The following is a 23,615-nucleotide window of genomic DNA, read 5'->3' as shown; positions in this document are numbered from 1 at the left end:
GTGTCACACGTCGGAAGCCCTGGGCACGTCATGGAGCTTTCCCTAAGAAATAGCATCAAGACAGCTTCTCTTTGAATGGCAGGACACTACGCAGTTTATGAAGTCTTTTCATTTTGCTCTAGCTCATTTCATTTTTATAATAACATTCTAAGGAGATGGGCATCGTGATTCCCATTTTATAGGCAAGGAAAATGAGGCTCAAAGACATTAGTGTGTTCCAAATCGCACAGCTACGTGGCTGAGTGGGGACCCTGGGGCAGATGCGTCTGTCCCTCTCTGCTGGCTCCGAGCTGACACAGAACAGTGTCCGCTTGAGTGCTCTGAGAGGGAAGCCGAGCTTGGTGATGCGGGTTCTGAACTATTTGCTGAAACCTCAGGCCTCGTAGCAGGCATTCTGTGGTTTTGACCAAGCGTAGATGCCTTCCCTCCAGCAGAGGACCTCTGTAAGCTGGGCTAGCTCGGCCGGCAGCTCGCTTCTGGGCCTCCGGGGGAGGTACGGCTTGGCCGTTTGCGAGCCCTTCCTCGGCATTCTTACTGATGGTCAGAGGTTTGCGTTTCCCTCTGCGAGGGTCTCGCCCCAGCTCGTGGGCTGCGCTCGTCTGCAGGTGCACCTGCCTCTAACTCACTCAGACTTTGGGAAGTGTGACGAAGGAAGGAGCTAATACCAGGAAAGGGCCACTGAGCGGCAGGTACGTCACTTCCGCTCTCTCATTAAATCCTCGAGGGGAGCTTAGGAAGGAATCACGCTCACGTTTCCCATGAGAAATGGAGTCTGTGCCCTGCTCGAGGCCACACACTGGGGAGGGGAGGAGCTGGCTCGTGAACTCCTGTGGCCGATGGCTCTTCTCTTGCCTTTAAGGGTAAGAACTAGGCATCCCAGGGAAGCGTTCTCAGAAGCCAGCAACATCCTGGGCAGGAATTTAAGGTACATTTACCTGAGGCTAAAGTAGAAACTGCTCCAAGTGTTCAGGGACACCTGGGAGCATTAAAATCTAGAATTCCGAGGACAAAGACCTTGCCAAGCCGCTGACAAACAGCTTTAGAATTAAAGGGCTTTAGAATTCGATGAAAGTCAACAAAGTTTGATTGCTGTCTACTGTAGGACAGGTGCCGTGCCAGGTGCTTTAGGGAAGCAACGATGAAGAAGGCAGGCTTTGCCTTTATGGGGTTCTCAGGATGGGGACTGCGGCGTTCCCAGAATGGCCGCATTACACGGCTCCATGCCACAGGGGTGGGAGATGCTGATGGCCAAACATTTGGGAAGCATTGCGTTCCGGACCTTTCTTTCTCCTATAGCTCATCTCCATTAGCATTTTCAAAGGCTTGAGAAGGAAAGACACTGGTTTAAGTTTCTTTAGTCCAGACTTTCTCAAACTTATTTGGCAATGGCACCCCCTCTTCCAATGCCTTCTTGCCCCTGGAGGCTTATTTATTCATATCCGTGGAACATTCCATGGAGCACATGTTGGGACACAGGGGTCTGGGGCAGCTCCATGGTGTGGTTGGGAGGTAATGAACACATTCTTTTCTTTTAGAATAAACTAGAAGGATCTCTGTTTGGGGCTATTGTTATTTCTCAGTCTTTGCTCTCTTGCATAGAAGATATGTCTGCCTATGGCTTGGGTTTAGCTCTGGCTGCTTTCTTAAAGGGGCGTCTTTTGAAATCGGGGGATTACTCAGGCCTTTGAGACTCTTAGCTAAAGGGATCCCTTGGGTCAGCAAATAAGTGTTTGGGGAACATGAGTATGGTCACAGCTTTCATATCATAGGCAAAAGCACAATTTCCAGCAGGGGATTGACGTAGCCTGCATTTTAATAGGGAGAAGATACTGGAAAACAACAGAGGAGGGGCCATTTGCCTCCAGCTCGGAGGGGGGGGGGGCGGTGGGGTTGTCAACGAGGCTCTGCTTTCATCTATACTGAGGCCACCCTGCCCCTGGCCAGACGCCAGGCATTTATTTGCAGGATGAAAACGGGTGGGCAACTGTTCCCAGCATGTCAACATCCAAGCTCTGGCCTTATAACAGCGGCCTTTTCTCAAAGGTGACATGTAGCAAAGCTGTTTACCCAGCAGAGCCCGGGCAAAGAAGTAACTTAGATCTCCAGGGCTGTAACAAAATTAAACGTCTCCATGGGTGTGGTGACATTTTTTCCTTGGTTGGGAAATAGCCTGGCACCGTGATTAAGGGGATGCTGTCAAGGGTCATAAGGCTTGGCCCTGCCCTGGGCCTGTCACGTGTTCTTTCTGATCCTTGAGTTCTTCTGTCAAAACAGGGCCAGGGGCGCCTGGGTGGCACAACTGCCTTCGGCTCAGGGCGTGATCCCGGCGTTCTGGGATCGAGTCCCACATCAGGCTCCTCCACTATGAGCCTGCTTCTTCCTCTCCCACTCCCCCTGCTTGTGTTCCCTCTCTCGCTGGCTTTCTCTATAAAAAACAAACAAACAAACCAGGGCTAATTCCTACTTTGGAATGTCTAGCGCTTGATGAATCTGAAGGCTCCCTGGGGCTGCCACTATGGTTGGATCGTCAAAAGGAGAGCCTATGTGAAAACGCTTTATAAACTGCGTAAAGCACGGTACAAATAGGGTTACAGCCAAACCCTACTGGGTGCTCACAATTTGAGGTCCGTTCTAAATGAGCTACATGCATTACCTCATTTAAGCCTCAACCCTAGGAGATTAGATACTATGATTCCCCCCACTTCACAGATGAGGAAACTGAGACCCAGAGAAGTTAAGTACCTAGTGTATTGTGACATGTCGCAGAACTGGGGTTCCCACCCTGGTCTCTCTCTACAGAGCCCTAGACCTGAGTTCCTGAATCTTTGCTAGGGTAGAAGTCTGGGGGGCTCTGAATATTCTGAGGGAGGGCCCAGGATCCTAAGGGCTCCAGATTCTTTCCTGGGGCCTTTGATGTCAGGCGCTCCAGCGTGAGGAGTAGGGACTGAGGGGGGGCCTTCTCACGCTAGTCCTTGCCGGAGACAGTGCTTCCCCGTCTCTGGGGATGAGAGGGAGTCATCATAAAGATGCTGCCCCTGCTGCTGCTGTGACATTACTAGTCATGGGGACATTCGTCCAGGCCTTTGCTTCCTTCCATCCTCACAACTGTGAAGGAGGGACAAGTGAACAGCGCCTTTGAGAGCTGGAGAACCTGAGGCAGAGAGAAAAGTCGTGAAGTCGTGCAGCCAGGAAGCTTCTGAGCTGAGACTCCGAGGCAGGACACGTGGCTCTAGAGCCTGTGCGTTTAACCGCCATTCTGTGTGGTGCTGTGTTTCAGACCCTTGGGAGGCCCGGAGCGGAAGGACTCAGGCCAGTCCCGAGGCCAGACCAGCAGACAGCCAGGGAGGCCTTTCACATATTTGTATCTTATTAATCCTCGTAATTAAGAAGTCTGAGCTTCCTGTGTTTACAGATGAAGAATTGTGGGCTTTGAGGGTTGAGGCTACTCTGAGGCCATCCAGCTGGCCTGCAGCACCTGGTCTGCCTGCTCCAAAGGCCATCCTGTCCCTCTACGTCTTGGTCGCCCTTAGTTGCCCTCCGCTCTCTGAGACTCTGATTCTTGGAAGGATCCAGGTGCACTATGTCCTTCTCAGTGGACACCCTGGGAACCAGGCCTCTCCTCACATCTACTTTATGCCTCTTTCCCCAGCAGCCAAGACCAGGGGCAGGTGGTCTACAAAGGCAGAGGGAGGGCCGCCACGAAAAGGTGCACATCACTGTCTTATGCCTGTGATGGCTGCATCCAGAGGAGTCTCAGCGGACAAGTTTGGTTTCTCTCGTCTTGTCCTGTGGATTCGCTGTGCAGAACTATGACCACCCCCCCCCCCGGAATCACACTGCAGCGCTGAGAAGTCGGCAGGCCGGGGTCCTTCAGCGGGAGGCCTGCTTGGAAGGGCCAGGCTTCTGTCTCGGTGCTGGGAAGAGCTGACGGGGCGGGGGCTGCTGAGCGCGGCCAAAACAGGGAGAAGGCGTTTATTTTTCCACTTGTTCCTTTCGCTGCATTTTATGAAATGCCTACTGTGTGACAGGCACTGTGGTTGGTGCTGGGGGTAAGAACACAAGCTCTGGCGTTGGTGGGACTGGATTCAAACTCCAGCTCCATCCCCGGGCCACTTCACCCGCCCTGTGTATCAGCCTCCTCATCTTCAAAATGAGGCCAGCAGCAGCACCCAGCCTGCTGAGCGATAATGAGGGTTAGCCGAGGCCATGTATGTTAAATGCTGAGAACAGTGCAGGACACATAGTAAGCGCTGAATAAATGGTGGCCATTAGTGCTATTATTATCTCTGTCCTTGGGAGTTCACCGTCTGGCGAGACACAAGACACTAAAAAAACCAAGAAAACAAAATACAAAAAAACAGATAATTTTCTAACAACTTGGCCAGGAAGTGGTGCTGAGATACCCCCAGGAGTGGTGTCAGAATTTCCTGCTCGCTGCTCTCTCTGAGCTGCGCTGAGGTCACGTTCTGTGCTTCAAACTGGAGGTGGGTCTGTGCATGAGCGCCCCCTCCGCCCGGAGCCCCGCAGGCTGTGAGGGGTCCCGGCCAGGGGCCCCCTTGCCACCTTGCTGCCATTCAGTGTCACCTTCTGAAAGGAGAGAAAAGCTGTGTTGGAATTGGAAAGAGCTGGTGAGGCTTCTTCGGCATTCTGCACTGCGGATAAGAGACAATGAGATGGAAAATCCAAATGGCCAAAATGCATACATAAGAGCAAGCCATTTAGCAGCCTGATGACAGGAGCACATGACATGACTATCCTCTGGCAGATGACAAGCATTTCTGAAGCGACAGAGCAGAAAGGGATTAGTGGGGTGAAGTTGGGGACCCTCACTCACCGGCCTCGTGGAATTCCTCTGGGGGTGGGGGGTCTGTCTAGACTTGGCAGGGGCTTCATCTTTACATTTTGCTGCACCTGGGAGAATCAGCCGGAGGCGGAACCTTGTTCTCAAGTATCACCTGCTTTATTATATTCACAGTCTTAAGGACAATGTTTCCCCAGAGGCAGAGGGGATGAGACTTGCCAGTGGCCCCAGAAATTCTCAGCTTTAATCAGACTGTGATAATCTTACTTTCTGGTCCTAATTGTAGAAAATAAACAATTTCAATTGTTTTCTTTACTGTTGTCAACTTTGTACCCAAAAGACCATCTTTGGGGGCTAGCTTTAAAAAGGTAAAATAAAAAAATAATTTATTTATCGTTTTGGAGTAAGCCAGTCCGTATGGAAAATCTATTTCCTTCTAGAAGGTCAGGTGTGCTGGTCTTAGGGTGAGATGGGCGTGAAGCTGGGTGCAATTCTTAGGTCCACCTGTTGGTGGCACTGTTCATTCCTTGGGGTGGCTACTGTAGGGTCCAGGCAAGATCTAGATCTTATAACAATCTAAGCCAAGACTGTGGGCCAGAGTGAGATGGAGAAGCAGACCACGGCAAAGGGAACCCAAAGAGGAGGAATGTAGAGGTGAGCTAGCATCATCCCTGGTGATAAGACTTTTCCCCAGAGTGATCCTATCTTGGGTGTAGTGGGTCGAGCAGCACCCTGCCCACCTCCCCCCACTCCCGTCCCCTTCCCCCAACATATGCCCATGTCTTAATCCCCAGAACTTATGCATGTGAACTTATTTGGCAAAAGGGTCTTTGTAGTTGGGGTCAAATTAAGGATCTTGAGGTGAGATCATCCTGGATTATCTGGGTAGACCCTAAACCTTTATAAGAGACAGAAAAGAAGCCCGATGAGGTGAGAGGCAGGCGTTGCAGTCAAGCAACCACAAGCCTAAGGACACTTGGAGCCCCCAGCAGCTGGGAGAGGCAAGGAGTCTCTCCCCCAGCCTTTGGAGGGGGTGCAGCTCTGCTTGATTTTGACCCAGTGATATTGATTTTGGACTCCTGGCCTCCAGAACTATGAGAAAACAAATTTCTGTTGTTTTAAAACCCCAAGTTTTTGGTCATTTGTTATGGCAGCCCTAGGAAACGGGTACAAAGGATTCAGAACTCAGTCGGGAAAACATCAGTGGAAGACTGGAGTCCACGAAGGCTGTGGCTCTCAAAAGAGCACAGGGTGGGGCTGTGGCGGGAGAGAAGGGAACAGAATCAAGGGCCTCTTAACCTCTTCCTTAGATGGCACCCCCTCAGGCCAGGGGTGAGATCATGCTGGATTACCTGGGTGGGGCCTCTCCTGGGTGACGTGGATTGTCAGGTGGTGACTTCCTGCTTTCCGTCCTTCCAGGTATGCCCACCTGGTTTGTCATGGTCACGAGGGAGAGACTGGCCTAGGTGACGTAGGTTGTATGAGAACATGAGATTGCAGGGAACAGCTGAGGTATCGAGGTAAAGCTTTAGCCCCAGGTCTTAGCAGCTGCAGGGGCTGGGGATGGGGGCGGGGGTGGGGGCGGGCAGGTGCCGCCCAAGTCCCTGGGGCACCGCAGACACCAGAACCCCTTGTCAGGGCAGCTGGAAGGGGCTTTCTGACCCTGATGAACTGGATTCCTGCTCCCACCTGCTTAGTCTGCTCACCCCCACCCTTGAGTTCTTCCTTAAGGCTTCGGTACCTACTGCTCCTTGACCACTGGGCAGCCTCAGAAGAAAACAGCAGGAATGAACCAGCAACAAACAGATAGATACCAAAGAGGCTGTGCACAGAGCCAATCTCAGCCTGACAGCTTCTTTTTTTTTCTTGTAGGACACGTGTGTTTGTGGTCATGATATTAGATTGCACACATTCATAGAGTCATATTTTCTGCTAGTAAAACTGTTCCTGGCTCACATAATGGGATTAAATATATCAGTATTTCATGGTGTTCCGCAAAAAGCCCTTAACTTCCAGGTGCTCAGCCGCATGGACAAGTTTGAGAACCACTGATCTATAATGAAGGGTAAAATCATTGAACACGTAAGTAAGCAGGATGTTTGAGAGAAGCCATTTGTCACTAATTCATCAGTATTTGGGGAGGTGGAAACAGGTATAGGCAAACTGATAAATGTAAGGCATTTAAAATTTTCAAAAAGTATCTCATTAGACTTCACGTCTCATAGAATTCATAGGAAACGCTCTTGAAGACCTCTTTCGGCCTTCAGCGCGAAACCAGAAAATCAGCTTCATTTCATTAGCCAAACATAGCCTCATTGCTTCCTGGCCACACTTTGACTCGTCTGTCTCTGCCTGCCCATGCAAAAGGATGCTGTCTGTGTCAAAGCCACATCACAGGGGTTGGCCCCAGGCTCCAGAGTCCATACACCCCACTTCTCAATCAGTTGCCTTGGAAAGCACCCTCCTGGGAAGGGACTATCCTGGGATCAGGGCCTCTGTCTCCCTGACCTAAATTGCATCTTACTGAGCTATCCAATAAAACCCAGCAAAAGGACCTGGTGTCCCTGCCGAGTCTCTGCAGGAATTTACAGGAGGACGTTCTGCAAAGGCCAGGAAGCCCCAATGTTGATTGGCCTCCTCCCAGAAAACATTGCCTACATCTGATCTCAGCAGTGAACTAGCCAGAGTGGAGTGTGACATGCTTCTTGGTCACTGGATAATCCCCAAGTCAGTTGGGGTTCAGAGAAGTTTCCAGAAGACCAAGGGGGTGATGGTTTGGGATAAGACAGAGAAATAAAAAGAATTAGACTGTACAAATAATAATAAAATTATTTTAATAATATCAGACAAAGATGAGAAAGAAGAAAATAGTTAATAGGGAGCAGGTAAGCAAGGGATACACTCTAGAACTGGAAGAAATGACTAAATCAGACAAAAAAAAGTACTCCCTTGTAAAATGGAGTCTCCTACAAAAAAGCATATGCTTTTAGAGCTGGAGAAAAAAAAGATGTAGCAAATCCCTCTTTGATGGATCCACAGTAGGCGCTTAAAGAAAGTTATGAGTTTGGGAGCATGGTGTTCCTTCGGTAATAATGTGTTTAGCCCCTACCATGTGTCAGGCTCTGTGCTAGGCCCCAAGGAGACAGCATGCACAAGGCAGACACTGTCTGCCCTTTAAGGAATGAACTCTTAGGTGGTAATCCAGAAAGAAAGGTGGTAATTACAGGATCATCTGTAATGATGGATGAGGGGAAGGGTTCTAAAGGGAACCCCAGCACCTGAACAAAGGGGGGCATCCCCCTAGCCTAAGAGGGAGGGGGCAGGTGGGACATTGCTGCGGTCCCTGGCACCCGGGCCTACTGAGCCCTGGGTAGCTTTTCTCGCACGGGGGCCGTAGCCTGCCCCCTGGAGAGGCGCGTTCAGGAGCACAAATGGTTTTGAAAGTGTTTTAATGACTGGGCGCATCCGTAATGCAGCTGCCGCCGCCCAGAAGCTCAGACAACGAGCAGAGCAGCACGATGCAGTCTACCCTGTTATAAATATTTGATCTTCTAAAACGGTATTACCGTAAATATTATTTGCTGCCCTGAAAAGCTTCGAGCTCATAGTTTTAATTTCCCACATTAGGAGTCTAATGAAGAGGATTTCCAAGTGCCCTCTCTGGGGACAGAGTTTACTGGCAGGTTCCACGCTAGGTCCTGGGGGAGCTTAAATTTGGATCAGGTGATGCCTGTTCTCCGCGCGGAGCGGGGCGAGCGGGAGTGAGAAGCGCAGCAGGTGTGGGTGAACCAGCCCCTGCGGCGGGGGGCGGGGGCTGAAGACACCCGCATTCTGAGCGTCCTGGGGAAAGTGGGGGAGGCTGCACTTCACCTAGGGTCCCAGAGAGGGGGTAACGCACAGCTGCCTGGTCTGGAGCCAGCTCTGCCTCTGATTGGCTGGGTGGCCTCAGGCGAGGAACCCAGTTGCCTCCTGGGTAAATGCAGCTGATGACGCCCCGCCTTCTGGGGGGACTTCTCGGGAGAAGGCCCGTGCGCGTGCGCGGCGTGGTGCTCTGCGTGCAGTCCGCGTTCGCGACGTGCTGGCTCAGGACGCGCGTGAGCACGAGTTAGCTCCTCCGAGAGCCCCTGCTGCTGCGGCTGACGACACTCCGTGACCTCAGGTTAGCTCCCTCAGTGTGGCCTACGGGGCCCTCATGAGCCCGCCTTCCCCCTCCTGATCTCCTGCTGCGGATCCGAGCCCCAGGCCCCGGCCGGTCAGCTTGCTATTGTCTTTCACGGTCACATGGCCACATGTCATCTTGTCCTCCTTGTCCTTCCCCTCCTGCTCTCTAGCAGCCTTTGGCCTGGCCCAGGCCTTTCCGTTGTCATGCTTTAACTGTTCTTGGCTCCTCCGTGAAGCCTCCCTAACTCCGGGGCTCCCCTGCCACCATCCCCTGGGCTCCCCCAGACCCTGTCCTGATGACAGGAGCTTGCTGACCGCCCGCTTGTCCACACAGGCCTGAGTGTCTGGCGAGCATGGAGGCTCGCTCTTTCCATCTCCAGGGCTTGGCAGAGTGCTTGGTTCCTGGCGTTCTGTGAATGTTTGTTGAACGAATGAATGAATTATGCAGAGATTTACAATTTCTAAAGGACTTTCATCCTGACGCCCTTTGTTCTGCCAAAGTTCCTGTGAGCATTATGAGGCTCAGAGAGGTTCGGTGACTTGTCCGGAGTCATTCAGCAGATTCAGAGAATGAAGGAGCATGCCTCATCTTTACCCTGGGCCCCAGGGCAACTCTGAGTGATTATAGAGTATTCCAGGGTCTGAGCCATTTAAGGTTGGGTCAGAGCATCTCTTCCTGGCTCCGGCTGATTAAGAGTCGAGGGCTTCTACGGATATGTGAGTCCTGGGACTCTGGTGTTCCAGGTCATGGTGGTGAGGTGGGTGGAGAGGGGTTCTTCCTAGGGCGGGAAGCTACCAAGAACCCCCAGAGTCACCATATCCTATAATAGCACCCTTGAATTTCCTAGGCATTTTCTTTCAAGTGCTTACAGCCCCACCTACTGAAGAGGAAACTGAGGCATAGAGATGTTCTGTCACCGGCTCAAGGTCATACAGGGCAGAACTTGTCAAGGAACCCGAGCTCTTAACTACTGCTCATTTCCCTGGGTCTTTGACACAGAGATCACGCCAGGGTCTAAAACAAATCTAGCCCCCAGGATGACTGGTGCTGATGATTTAAAGGGCCCAACAGTGCTTAATCTTCCTGCCGGGCTCCCTCATTTTAGTAAATGTTGAGATTTAAGAGCTCATAAAACTGAGCTATAACAGTGCCCTGCCAAGAGCTCTGCACGGAGCTTTCTATCCTAGGCTGCGCCTGGCCTGGCGGTCCTCGCCTTGTCCCAAGTCACCCCGCAAGAGCTCTACAGCCGACTTCACTGCCAGGATCCTTCAGTGCTCAAGAGGCCCATCAGGGTGTTTATGTCCTTGCCAGGGCTAGACTGACATGTGGTGTGGCAACGCGCACAGTGACTGACCGAATTCATAAACTGTTCAGGATGCCAGCAGCAGCAGCAATGCTGGGTGGGCACCGGGGTTCAGCCTGGTCATGGGGGGACCATCTTCCCATGGCCACAGCAAGACAGAGGCTATTCATGCCCGCGGAAGCAGCTCTGGCTATCGGCCGCCCTCCTTCTAATTGGCCTTCTTCAGACTGGAACCCCCTTCTAGAGTCTAGGGCTCATGTCGCCAACATGCGCATTCTCCAGCCATACTTACAGCGCTTAGCGTGGTTCTGTTCCATAGTTGATACCCAAGCAGTGTGAACGGATGGAAGGATGGAAGCAAGAAAGGGGTAATTTGATTATTAAAATGCCCCCAACTCTTCGTACCTCCCTATAAAGGTACCTTTTGCAGTGTAACGTCTGAGCTCCTCACATGAAGAGGTAGAGGTTCCCCCACCCTCACCTCTTAAATGTGGGCTGGCCTTGTGACTTGCTTTGGCCAGTGGAATACAGTGGAAGTGACAGTGGCCAGTTCCACGCCAAGGCTCAAGACATCTTGGGCACTACTGCTTTTTCTTTCGAACCCTGTTGAGCGGCCAAGTGAATAAGCAGGAGCTAGCTCGCTGGATGATGAGGGACTCATGACCCAGTCACCCCATCACCCCAGCCTGCAGGCAGCCAACTGCCAGACATGCGTGTGAGGGGACACCAGCTGACCCGCCAGCTGATTGCAGACGCAAGATGGAGCTCAGTCGTGCCAGCCAAGCCCGGCTGAGACCTGCCCCCTGACCCACAGCCTCGTGAGCAATCGTAAATGCTGCGTTGAAGCCACTTAGGCACGGACTGACCGGTCCGGCTCAGACACCTGGGAAATGAGCCCCTTCAGGTTCAGAATCGTCCCCACTTCTCTTTTTACTTCCCTGTTTCATCCTATGCCCTCATCTCCTGTTACAGTCTGGCCAGAACCTTCCGCCCCATGTGTGGACTTTCTTCTTCTAAGTCTGTGTCTAAGGTGCAGGGCGAGTTGCTCTGGTTGAATTCAACCGATTACCTTCATGGTGCACCTGCTGTGAGAGGCGTCATTCCAGCCGTCGTGGGCGTAGAGAAAACGAGCGATGGCTCCCGCCTTCCATCGGCATTCAGTTGTCCTTACACCATTAATAATAAGTGATATCTTTACATCACCTGCCAATGGTCAAAGGGCCTTCACATATAGCACATATTCGAGCTTGTGATTTGGGGGTGACACGGCAGGTTAGATACAGAATTAGCTATTACTGAGTGCCTACTGCATATCGAGCACCTACTGCATATGCAGCACCGTGGCAGAGGCTGGGGAAGGAGAAATAAAAGAAGCAGGGTCACCGTAAACATGCCTGCTTCTCTAAGTGCTGGAGTGGTCAAGGCCACCCCCTCGACACATGCATCCCTGCTTGGTCGAGGAAACGGAGATGCGGAGCCCAAGACTATAAGCAACAAATGTATAAAGTTCCACTTTGAGGTGAAAGAATCAGATGCAAGTTAGGGGAGCCATGGCTGCGTATCTGTCCTGGTGAACAAGACCGGAGGAGGCTTTAGCTGTCAAAGCCACAACTGAAGAGTCACTTCAAATTTTCGATCACAGAACAAATCTGAATTCCTCATGGGATCGCGGTAAGGGGCCTGAGAGCCGCTGGGCCGGTCAGGCCTCATCTAGACGGATCGTTCCAGGCCAGGCTTTGCAGTGTAAGGAGTACCTTCATGCTGGTGGGTCAGCCCAAGGGTGTGGTCAGGGGGAGTGAGTGAGATGGAGAAGAGTCCAGAAACTGGGCCTGGAATACTTGAGGGAATTTGGGCTTTTTAGCCTGGAGAGGAGAGGACAAAGGGAAGATGGGAGGATGAAGTCAAATGCTTGACAAGGCTGTTGTGTTTTTCAGTGTTGTCCAAGAGGGTGCAGGGCAAGGAATTGTAAACGGGTAACTTTCAGTTCCGTTTAAGACGTAACTGTCTGCTATCTTGAGCTGCCCGTCAGCGAACAAGCTCTCTCTGGGGATGTGCAGATTCCGTTGATGAGTAGGGGCTGGACACGGGGCTCGTGGGCATGGCCAGAGTCTGGGTTCAGTAACTGCTGAGGGTCCTTCCACCTCTGAGTTCCTGTGACAGCGCCTCCAGCGTGGCTTCTAAGCCCCCAGGGATCTGCCAGGTTCTCTTGTGAAGACGCTAAAAGGAAGGTTAACATGGAACGCCTCCATCAGCACGTTGGACTCTGGTAGCTGCTGAGAACATGTGAGAAGTGGTGTGTGCCAGGAGAACGTACATTTGCCTTCCTAGAGGAACCCGTATAAATCGTTTATCTATATAAAGGTTCATTGTTCATGTTATAAAAACATTGCCTGTAATTTATATAACTGGCACCTGCAGAAATGTGACGTGTAATTTACCATTCTGCTCTGACGTGGTGGGAGCAAAAGCCTGGACCCCTCTTTTCATTATGACGAGTGGCTCGCCTCTCCCAGTTAAAGGGTGCAAGAAAATGGAGGCCACCGTGTCAACCAGAGGGAGCTGGAGAGGAAGCAGACAAGGGAGGGGACAAATGAGACATACGGAACCAAAGGAGTGGTGCAGCATGGGACAAGTCAGCTGGGTGAAGGGATGGGAAGGGTGCGGTGTGCACCGGCTTCCGGCTTGCTGCTTTGGGACAATGATGGCGTTGATAATAGTAGTAATAGTTCACTTTTTATTGAGCTCATACTATATGCCGGGGAGTAGGAGTTCTAAATATCATCTCATTTAAACCTCGCAACAATCAAATGCAGTAAATGCTCTTGTTAGTTCTTTTTTATAGAAGAACAATTAAAGCACAGAGAGTGGAAGTAACTTACTCAAGGTCACACAGCCAGGAAATGAGAAAGCTTGCATTCGAACCTGACTGGATCATCTGACAGGGGCTTGCACTTGCAGCCTCTTCTCAGTCATGTCTTGTCTCTCTGTCTCTGTAGTGCTAGTGGAAGGCCATCTGTCTGTCTTTCAGTCATCTGCAGCCCCTAGAGTGTGATGGCATCAAGGAACATTTTGAGAGTGCTGAGCGATCCCACCACCTCAGTATATTGATTCCTCCTCCGAATGAGACAGGCAAGAAAGATGGGTTCTGCCTGATGGCATAAATTAGCTCTGTGCCCTTGGGGTCCTGTCTCACCGCACAGCCTCCTTGCCATCCAGGTGGCAGCCTGCCTGCAGTGGCGCTTTGACTTTAGAGCGAGTCACCACCAGCACATGGCAAAGGCCGGGACAACAGCTTCCATGTTGAGCCTGGACAAATGGCAGAGCAGAGCAGAGGGCAATGCAATTTACAAGGAATCTTAGCAACCAGGCAACGGGCAATAAACCAGAAAATCGCCGAGGAAACTCAGCGGAGCATGGGCTAAACGAATTGCAGGATTTGTGAGCCAATTTACACCTGTCAGGGGAGGGGGGGTAAGGGAGGCACCAGGTGGCTCTGAGAGCCAGAGGACCGCCAGTCTGTCACCTCTGGCAGACCTGTCGAAGGGCAGTGGGGACATGCATTCCCTGCTGAGAGACAGCTGGGTGGTGGCCTCTGGGGACATTTCTGAGTGGATCTCAGGCCTCCCTTAGAGGAATCAGGGGTACATGAGATCACTGTGGATCAGGTGTGGGGGTAAAGATGTGAAGGGAGTGACCCTCTGTTTTCTTTGTTCCCAGGGAATCGATATAGATGAAGCATCTTCAAACACAAACAGAGCCCACCTTTGTTCTCCACTCCAAGGAGTTAATCTCCGAGGAAGTAAACATCATCTCTCAGGTGAGACACCTATTGCAAGGTGGGAAGTGGACTTGTGAGGATGTGGAAAAGTGGGGGGGGGTGAGCCCCTTCTCTCCAGGATGACATTGACACATGTCTGCTCAGAAACATATTCCCATCCCAAGAGACTTCTGGGGGGAGCAAATTCAACTGTCCCTGGGGCCTGTGGAGTGGGGAAGGCACAGGTTTTCATGATCTAAATCTATACACCTAAACAAAAGATCTGGAAGAGTGTCTAGGGGGACATGAGCACCTCCTGGGCTGCGGGGCTGGAGAGCGTCTGCCTTGTGATAGTCTGGTACGGTCAAGTCTCAGCTGAATGAATTAGCATGCGGGCAGTGATGCGCCAGACGCAGAATTAGGATGAAGGGACAGAATCTCATACTAAGGTAAGGACAAAGGCTTAGAATAAGCCTTACTAAGAGGACCGCCATGCCACTCTGGTGGTGTAATTCTTGCTGATGCTACTGGGAAGTGAGGAGTGGGATCCTGCAGTATGAAGAAACGGGCCTCAGTTTCCCCCTCTATAACCCAAGTTCTCCAGGACCCTCTCCAGCTGCCTTGCTGTGGTTCTGTGGTTTGGGACAGTTGTGGGGGCTTAGGCATTGACTTGGAAAAGCAAGTGTGATCCTTTGCTCAAGCCACATGGAGCTCTCCCCTGAAGTTCTGGAAAGCCTTCCTGATCCAATATTCCCTTGCTTCTGGGTTTTCAGCCTCCACTCCCCCCAAGGCCTTGTTCCTGCTCAGCAGGACATAGCAAAGGGGTCCTATGTGGGACCTACACAGGCTCCTGCCACAATTCCCATCTAGAAGGCCACTTGCAGGGAGGGTTGGAGTGTGGGGAGGGAACAATCGTGAGATGGCGGCTACCCATCCCAGCACAGGACCCCTCATCCAGCCTTCCGGCCCTGAGCATGGAGACGAGGAGAGCCCAGCATGACTGAGACTGCTTTGACTGCCAGCCTGGTTGGCAATTCACACAATTTAGGCAGCTAGGAGGGTGACTCTGGAGTAGCACATAGGCGGGTTTGAGTTCCCCTTCCCTGTGGCCAGGAGATTGGGGCAAGTGAGTTTCCTCTGAGCGCATCTGCCTCCTCCCACGTACAGTGAACACGAGGATAATACCTGCCACGTAAATCTTGGAGTATCTGAACTAGCGCGTGACGGCACTTAGCGCGGGACCCAGCATCTGGTTAGCGCACACTCGGGAACAGTTCACTATGTTTAGTGTCAGGGTCCCAAACTCCAGGGTCCAGATGCATACGTTCCACAGCTACCTAATTAGAGACTCTAGCCTCGGGACCAGCAGGAGGCTCAGGACTCGGACCTCAGCTGGCACAGCCTGGGACTGCACAGGGGAGTGAAGTTGAATTTCCAGGGGACCTGGGAATCCACCGAATGGTCTACAGAATCAAGGCCAAAGGATAAGGGCAAAGAAAAGAACCAGATCTTCCCAGAAGGATCCGTCACAGGGTGCATCGGTCAGTTTCTGCTGTGTGACAAACAGTGATAGTGTCTCTGTGGCATATACGACAGCAAGAACTTAGTTTGCTCACAGATTTACAAGTTACCTGGTAAAGCTCTGCTTCGTATGGACCCCAGGCTGAAGGAGCAGCAGTTTCCTCCAAGCTCTTCTGGCCATGGCAGAAACACAGGGATCAAGTGGAAGTCTGCCCAGCCTCTGAAGGCCTAGGTGGGCAACTGGTACACTGTGACCTCGGCCTCTCTTCTGTTGGCCAAAGCAAGCCCCAGGGACCAGCGTGGAGTCAAGGGTAGGGACATGCACTTGCCCATGTTGAGGCCAGAGGAAGGGGGTATTTGCAGGGAGGGGGTGAAGAATTGTGGTCTCTAGTTTAATCTACCACGTAAAGAGTGGGCCCTGAGAGGGAGGAGGGGCTTTAGGAGATAGAGACATCACCAAGGTGACGTACACAAGTGAGAGACACATACCAGAGAAGGTCCACGGTGGGGCTTAAGGGGGAAGGAAATATTCGGTGACAGCACTGGGTCAGAAGCGATAGGGTCCCCTACCACGGGTCACCGGCCACTGCCAAGAAGCCCCTCTGCATTTTATTCTGTCAGTCACCAAGTGGGCTGGCATGGAAGTGGCCTGGGTACCATCCTTGTTGGGAAATAACCTACTGTCATAACAGTAAGAACTGTATTGTTTTTAATTTTATTATTTATTTGAGAGAGAGAGAAAGAGCATGAGCGGAGAGGGAGACGCAGACTGTCTGATGAGCCCCGATGCGGGGCTCGGTTCCAGGACCCTGAGATCATGACCTGAGCCAAAGGCAGATGCTCAACCTACTGAGCCACCCGGGCGCCCTGCGGGAAGTGTATTTGATCTGAGAGGCTTACCAGACTTCAGTTACACAGGAAAATGACTAAGCGACACCAATATATTATAATTTATTCCTAAAAAATCCAGTTCTTCTCATTTAGGCCTAATGTACCCAACTGCATCTTATAATAGCTCTGAGTGCAGTTGCCTGGAAATACCAGGAAGGAACTTGGAGTTAATGAAGGGAATTATTAATTACTAAGGCAGATATGACCTTAAAGAGGTGACCTATGGGTCAAGATGATGGTTTATTTATTTATGACCGGTATTCCTACCAACTTCCAAGCAAATTTGAGATGACCGACAATTAAAAATATAGGCCCCAGGATAGTGAGATTAGAGATGAAATATCCAGTCACATGGATGAAGGAGGAAATGATTAAAGCAGAAACCTAGCAGAAGATAGTTACTGCAATTGCGCATTAAATTGAGCTAAAGCGAAAGGGGAGATAGGATGAGTTATTGGACGAAAGGAAGTAGAGCCATTTGTCAGGAGAGGCAAACTTTTCCCGGACGCTCCATGTGAGCACGAATTTATCATGAGGATCTCAATATAAGGACACGGAGGCACACCATACACGCTGTCTTCGAAGACCTCTGCAGGAAGTGCAGGAACATTCTTCAGACGGTCGTTCATGACACGGATCCTGGATAAAAGCTGAGGTCTTAGGGATGAACCCTTCTAGACTTCATGCAGCCGCAGCTAATGGCTCATGGATTGTTGTAGAGGCAGGGCCAGTTGGACATGTTTAGAAGCCTGGGGTTAAAGCCAGAGGTCAAGGGCTTGGAGGAGATGTGTGACTTTCCTCCAGGAGCCAGGCCGAGAAAGTACCCCCCACCCATTGATGCCGTCTTGCCCTTGTCCCCTTGAAAGTGTGAGAGGCAAGCTAGGCAGTGTCCTGAGTGGGGGAAGGGGGAAAAGCCCTTGGTCAAGGACAAAATACGACTGCAGCACAGAACAACACCAGTATTATTTCATTTACGTGAACAAAACATACCTGCAAAGATGGACGACCTAAAGGAAATCTGCTGGAATGGTCATGGTGTTAACTTTTGGGTGGTGGAAATTTGGAGGAGTCTTTTGTTCCTACTGTGCTGCCCCTCCCACATCTTCTGGATTGAGCTTGTGTAACTTCTATAAATAGAGAGAAAGCTGGCTTTCGTAAATCCTGCTTCTGGAGGTCTGCGTGGTGGATGGAAACCGCCAACCACCGCCATGTTTGCTCAAACAGGTGTTTTTCCAGGCAGGTGGGCATCCGCACCTTTAGGACTACGGTATGCTCTTCATTCCTGTTTCTGCTTCTCTCACAGGTGACTAAACCTGACCCCACTTTTCCAAGTAGTGTAAAGAAATCACATGCATTAATTTCGCAACAGGGTAAAGAAGATGCTGGAAGACACTGGCAGCTTCGATTTCCTGCCAGTAAGGATGTGTTATTTCATTGGTACAACTTCTTGGGCAGAAAAACTGGTGGTCTATCACAGAAGTTTTTAAAATTCACATGCTATGGCTGCACTAATTTTGTCTGTGAACTTATTCTAAGGGAATAGTCACTCTGCATGTGAGGACTGAGCTCTAAAAAGTATTCTTTACAGCATTATCTATTAAGCGTGGAAACAACTGAAATATTCATCATTAGAGACCGAGTTAAATACATTGTGTTCTTCAGGAACTTGGTACAAATAAATAGCTGGAAGGATTCTTAATGACAAGGGGCGATGCTTTGCAGTTCCCTGTTGAATGAAAAATGGAGGTCGCGAAAGATCAGGCGTAGGACCGTTCTGTTTTTGGGACAAGGAAAAGTGTATATATCAGTAGGATTATAGGCTATTTTGCTTTCTTTCCCCCACCCCTGTTTTGAGTTTATCTGTATTTACTAAAATACTATGTATGTCTTTGGCAATGAGAAAAAAGGGGAAGAAGCACTTTTAAAGCACAGTACTATTTTACCGTTCTGTGTCCTGGGGGAAACGAGAGGAATCTCCTGCGTGTTGGGACGCTCTCGAGGAAGCATATTTGGAACAAGCTTGCCAGCTTCGGGAGAGTAAGTTGGCTCTGAATAGAATCAGAGCATCTTTGGGGCCATTTGTCTGTACTGTCCTGTCCTCTCTGTCCCCCCTCGGTTGGAAGCAATTCGTGTGAGACTGAAAGTGCAGAGGGTCCATCCTTCTCTCCTCCCCCTCGCATCCCAGCTGACGTGACGGTGAAGGATTGGCTAGGAGCCGGCCGTGAGGCCTGTCCTGACACGGCGGCTCCCCGGCCATCTCCCTACTGTGCGTGACAAACGATGCGAGGCCAGACCAAGAACAATCGCTCGCCCTGACATCAGGCTGGCTTTGAAAAGATGACACATTCTTCTCCAGATGAACCAGCCTCTAAGAGACAAGGACCCAAAGCGCTGCCCCTGGGTCTTGTGTATACACTCCTTGAGATTTATTTGGCTTTTTGCTATTAAGTTCAGCCCTTCGAAATTCATCTCAGTCCAATTTCTTACCGTGTTGCTCCTCTTTGCAGACAGGCTGCGACAGACGAACATTTTTCCTCTTGGTCTCCCTAGCTTATAAGCCATGAGGAGTGAAGGGAAATGTCTTCAAGGGAAAAGAATAAATTTGAGCATGTCAGAAGCATTGCCTGGACTCCGTGCCGCGAGATGAAGGGATGTCTGGTTGAAATAAAGACAGGCAGAAGAAATGTCATCCAGGGGAAGGCAAGAAATCACAGCCTACAGGAGTCCTGGGCTCGGAGAGATGCAAACGAAGCTGGCCAAGCGCCTCGGTGTCTGTTGAGCTGGTTCTCGAAGTGCGGTCCAGGGATCCGGGTGGCCTTGAAGTTCTTCTGTGTTTCCCAGAAAGCGAGATGACAGGTACCAACTGAGGGCCTTTCAAATGCAGGATGCTTGACATGTGATCTCTCTCCAGCCTCACCACAACTGTCGGAAGAAGCTGTTCTTACCCACGCCCTCCAGGCCCAGGGACCAAGGTACAGAAGGGTTGAGGAACTTGCCTGAAGACACACAGCTGGAAAGCGGAGGAGCCCGAATTCGAACCCAGCTGCGTCTGACTCCCAAGCGTGGGCCCCCAGGGCTCCGCCAGGCTGTCTTCTTCTGTGTCAATATTTGTAACAGGACTGAAGTAAATGAAAATATTATGGACAGTGATTTTGCCTCGGCACTGATCAGCTCCCACTGGTGCAACAGGCACTTGCTTTTAACATTGTAGATGCTTTCTATTTCCGGCATGAATCGGTGGTTTGCTTTTGAGAAACAAAGGGTTCGCTTCACACTGTTTTACCAAAGCAGGACCAGTTTCTTGTTTATTCTCGTGAGAGATTTTTAAATTTATTTTGCTTTCTTTCTTTTTTTTTTTTTTTAGTTGTTTTGTCCTGGGTTTTTTGTTTTGTTTTGATTTGATTGATTGATTGATTGATTGATTGCAGTGGTCAGTAGAAGAGGGGGATGTGCTCGCTTCACAAAGTGGATAATGGCTAGAAGTTTTAAGAGGCTCTGCTTAGCACAGTGAAGATGCACTCCTTTTCCTTTATCGAGAGTCTGGGGACATGGACAGAAATTTTAGAACTTGATTTCTTTTTAAACAAATTTTTATAATTTGAAGTCCTTTCAGACTTACGGGAACATTGCAAGAATACCAAGAACTTCCTTTAGTATAACTTCTGTGTGTCTGCTCCGTTTACTGTACCTTCACCCGGGTTCGCCATTTGCTCCACTACCCTCTCTGTCTCCATGTATCTGCCCATCGTCATTATTCTCTTCCTCAGCTATCTGAGGACAGGTTGCAGACACGATCCCTCGTGCCCTTAAATACTCTAGCATGCACTGCCCTAAATCAAGGACACTCTCCTCAGTAACAGCCACAAATCCTCCAAATCAGGAAATACTGCTGTGACAGGGCCGTCCCATTCATAGAGATCTCATCCAGAATTTGCCAACTCTTCCAACAGTGCTTCCTTCTTGCCTGGTTCAAGACCAATCCAATCCAAGATCACACGCTGCTTCTGGTTATCACCTGGATTTCCTCTCAGTATGGGGCAGTTCCTCAGTCTTTCCCTCTCTTTCTCGACCTTGGCCGTTTATAAAGAGTACAGACCTCTCATTCGGGTTTTCCAAAGGTTCCATGCCTAGACTCAAGCCATGCATCTTAACAGGAAAAGCCCAGAAATGAGGCTGGGGTGCCTTTCGTCAGGGGGCTCACGGTCAACTCTTCACGCCACCGTGATAGACCCATCTGGTCAAGGTGGCGACTGCCAGACTTCTCTACTGTTAACTCACCGTTTTGCCCTCTGTGGTTGACAAGTATTTTCCAACCACCAAATATGGTTGGGGAGATATCTTAAGGCTATGCCAATATCTTATTCCTTCGGAGACCTCCACCCCGCCTTAGCATTTGTTCATGCCTTTATCAACAACCCCTACGACGGCTGCCCAGCAGAGACAATTGATTACCATCGTTCCTTCTACATTTGTTTGTTGACATCTACCTCTTTTTTTTACTTGTCTGCCGACCTGTCTCTGTCATCTCTCTGTCTCTGTCTGACCACAGGTTTAGACCAACACTTCCAACTACAGCCCATCACCTCAGGATTCTATCATTCTCTGTTCCCTACTTGTAAATCCCTTCTCCAGCAGTGAGAAACTTCACTCCAATCAGCCTCAACATATTTACTTCTCCGCTTACTCCCCCTTATGTCTCCCATCTCCTGACAAGGCCAGAAGCCTCTGAATTTCCAGCCTTGCCTCCACCATCTCAGCCAGGCAGCTTCCTGGGCTGTCTCTTAGCCCCTGGCCATACTGCCACCTCCGGGGGGAGGAAAGGGAAAGAAAGAGAAAGAAGAGGAAGAAGAGCAATTTGAGGACCTGATCATTTTCTTCAGGGTCTTTCCCTGTAGGTTGCTTCCCACTGTGGTTAAGGCAATCTGGGGCTACCTTCTTTAGGAATCCCTCTCACTCGAAGGCTATGCTAAAAGGACAGTTGCATTTTAATGCCAATGGATTCCCCTCCCCTACACTCTTCCAAGTGATTGGATGGGGGGAGAGTCAGGGCATCGCTGGCCAGCAACTGGTGAGATCCTTTCTATCCAGGACCTGAGCTGAAAGCAGTGACTGTAGGTAATGTACCCAGGCCCTGTGCTGAATGGTACATAGAGTCTGGCCTCAGACACTGCACACAGGTGGGTAGGCCAGCAGAAGAGGCCATTCTGCAGAGAACCAAAGCCTGGAGCACAGGACTAGTCCAGCTTGGGTGGGGCCTGAAGCTTATGCAGCTTTAAGAATATATTCTTTAAGAAAAAGATGATGGATATGAGTGTATAACCCTGTGACCTTCCGATGCCCCTCACTCTTTCCATATTGTTTTATTTAAATTAGCCCAAGTGGCTTTCTGTTTCTTGCACCAAGAAGCCAGAACTCAGAGTATTAAGGCACTGACAGCGAGCAAACACTAACTGTTTCTTCTTCTTTCATTTTGAAGGCAAACTCAGTTCAACATTTTTGTCCCTGAGAAATGTTCCTCTTTACTAGACCACTGAATTGACAGATAAGGTTTGGGATTTTGCAGCAGTAAATAAAGAAGATCCAGAAGTTATAGTTTTGGCATTGCTATCCCAGATTTTCAGTCTGGTTCACAAAGATGCTTCTAAATCAAGTGTCTGAGTGTCCTTCAGGATTGCCGTTGATTCAGGATTACTGGGGATGCTTTACATCTAGTTCCAAATAGCTTCAGAGTTCAAACCAGAAAAATTTCTCAGACTCACTAGCAAGAGATGCTTTTGGAAGTGGGAAGTTAACCTGTTTTGCAGGGGTCGGTGGACCCCAAGTGAGCAGAAGTGAACTGCTAATTAGGGAAGCTACTGAGGTTTCAAGGACTTGCCAACATGGGACAGTGCCGTCCAGTGGGGGTGGAGGGGGGGAGGGGCCCTCCTGCCACTCCCACCTCCATTTCCTTGCCGACAGGGGGCAGTGTCCTGTAGCAAGGACCCTGCCCACTCTCTCTTCATCTCCCTGACAATCCAAGAGTTGTAAGTGGGATTTGGGAGACCTTGTAGGAAGGAAATTGCAGAGTTAACATTGCTGGTGTCAAAAAGAAGAAAAACCACCTAATGTTAGAGTGGGAGGGACCTTTTCCATCATGTAGTCAATTCCAGACTCAAGTTCTAGCTTGTTTTCACTAACTAAGCAAGTTACTTAACGTTCTTGGACATCGGGCCCTCCTCTGCAGCGTGCGTACGAAATGAACACTAAAGCTGTTTGTAAGTGGCGCAGGGAAGACCAGCCACGGCTAACAGTTATATTATTTCATTAATGCTTATGTAAGTCATGTGACTAACCATAGGACACAAAACAACTATTTTTAGTCCCATTTCACAGATGAGAAAAATGAGGCACAGAGAGGTTAGATGATTTGCCCAATGCCATTTAACTAATGACTTGTTATTTGCGCTGTATCTGAGGGGACTGGTGCAAGGAAGGCTGACGTGACTTGCTCAAGGTCACGGCATTAGTGTGATGAACGGATACTTTCTTAGTTTTAGTGGGAAGTTAGCAGCAGGTTCTTTTCCTACTAAGTGGGGAAAACTGACACCTGAACACCTGCAGGCTTATGAGACCCAGCACGAGAGAAAGAAAAGCTTCTTACCCTTCTCCAGGCAGCACGGAGCACTGGGAGATAGAGAAGAGCTAAGAGCTCTAAGATTCTGGTAACTCTCTCCCGGTAGGGAGAGGAGCGGCCCTTCCATCTGTGGGGCTCAGAAATTTGGCATCAGTAGCACTGTCCATGTGGATAGACTGTTAGCTGCCCAGAAAGGTGGTCGTGAGGCACTTTCAGTGAGGCCCCCCAGTGACCCACCCGTTCTTTAGAAACACGGAATGGCTGGGGCGCCCCGATGGCTCAGTTGGTTAAGCGTCTGCCTTTGGCTCGGGTCATGATCCCAAGGTCCTGGGATTGAGCCCTGGGTCAGACTCCCTGCCCAGCGAGTCTGCTTCTGTCCCTTGCCCTGCTTGTGCGCGCTCTCTCTCAAATAAATAAATAATCTTTAAAAAACGCATTAAAAGTATGGAGTGGAAAGTCAAATGCACTTCTATGTTTCAAACATAGTGACTCCTACATTCAAATTGCCACATTATAGTTAAATGGCATCAGCCAGCTTTTTATTTAAGACTTACAGGCTTTGACTAA

General features: G+C 50.2%; 1 protein-coding gene across 1 annotated transcript in view; it reads left to right on the top strand.

Moving 5' to 3' along the window:
• The window catches only part of R3HCC1L (R3H domain and coiled-coil containing 1 like), a 193,701-nt gene that overhangs the window by 145,220 nt on the left and 24,866 nt on the right, over positions 1 to 23,615 (top strand). Inside the window, exon 8 of the transcript XR_015724761.1 lies at positions 13,984 to 14,083. The gene's annotated coding sequence lies outside the window, so the exon portion shown is untranslated. The remainder of the gene's footprint in view (positions 1 to 13,983; positions 14,084 to 23,615) is intronic.

Source organism: Ursus americanus, chromosome 6 (genome assembly GCF_024610735.1).
Source record: "Ursus americanus isolate L20-20 chromosome 6, mUrsAme1.1.p, whole genome shotgun sequence".
In the NCBI taxonomy this organism is placed as follows: domain Eukaryota; kingdom Metazoa; phylum Chordata; class Mammalia; order Carnivora; family Ursidae; genus Ursus; species Ursus americanus.
Note: the sequence above shows the minus strand (reverse complement) of the source record. Positions and strands in the feature narration are given on the sequence as shown.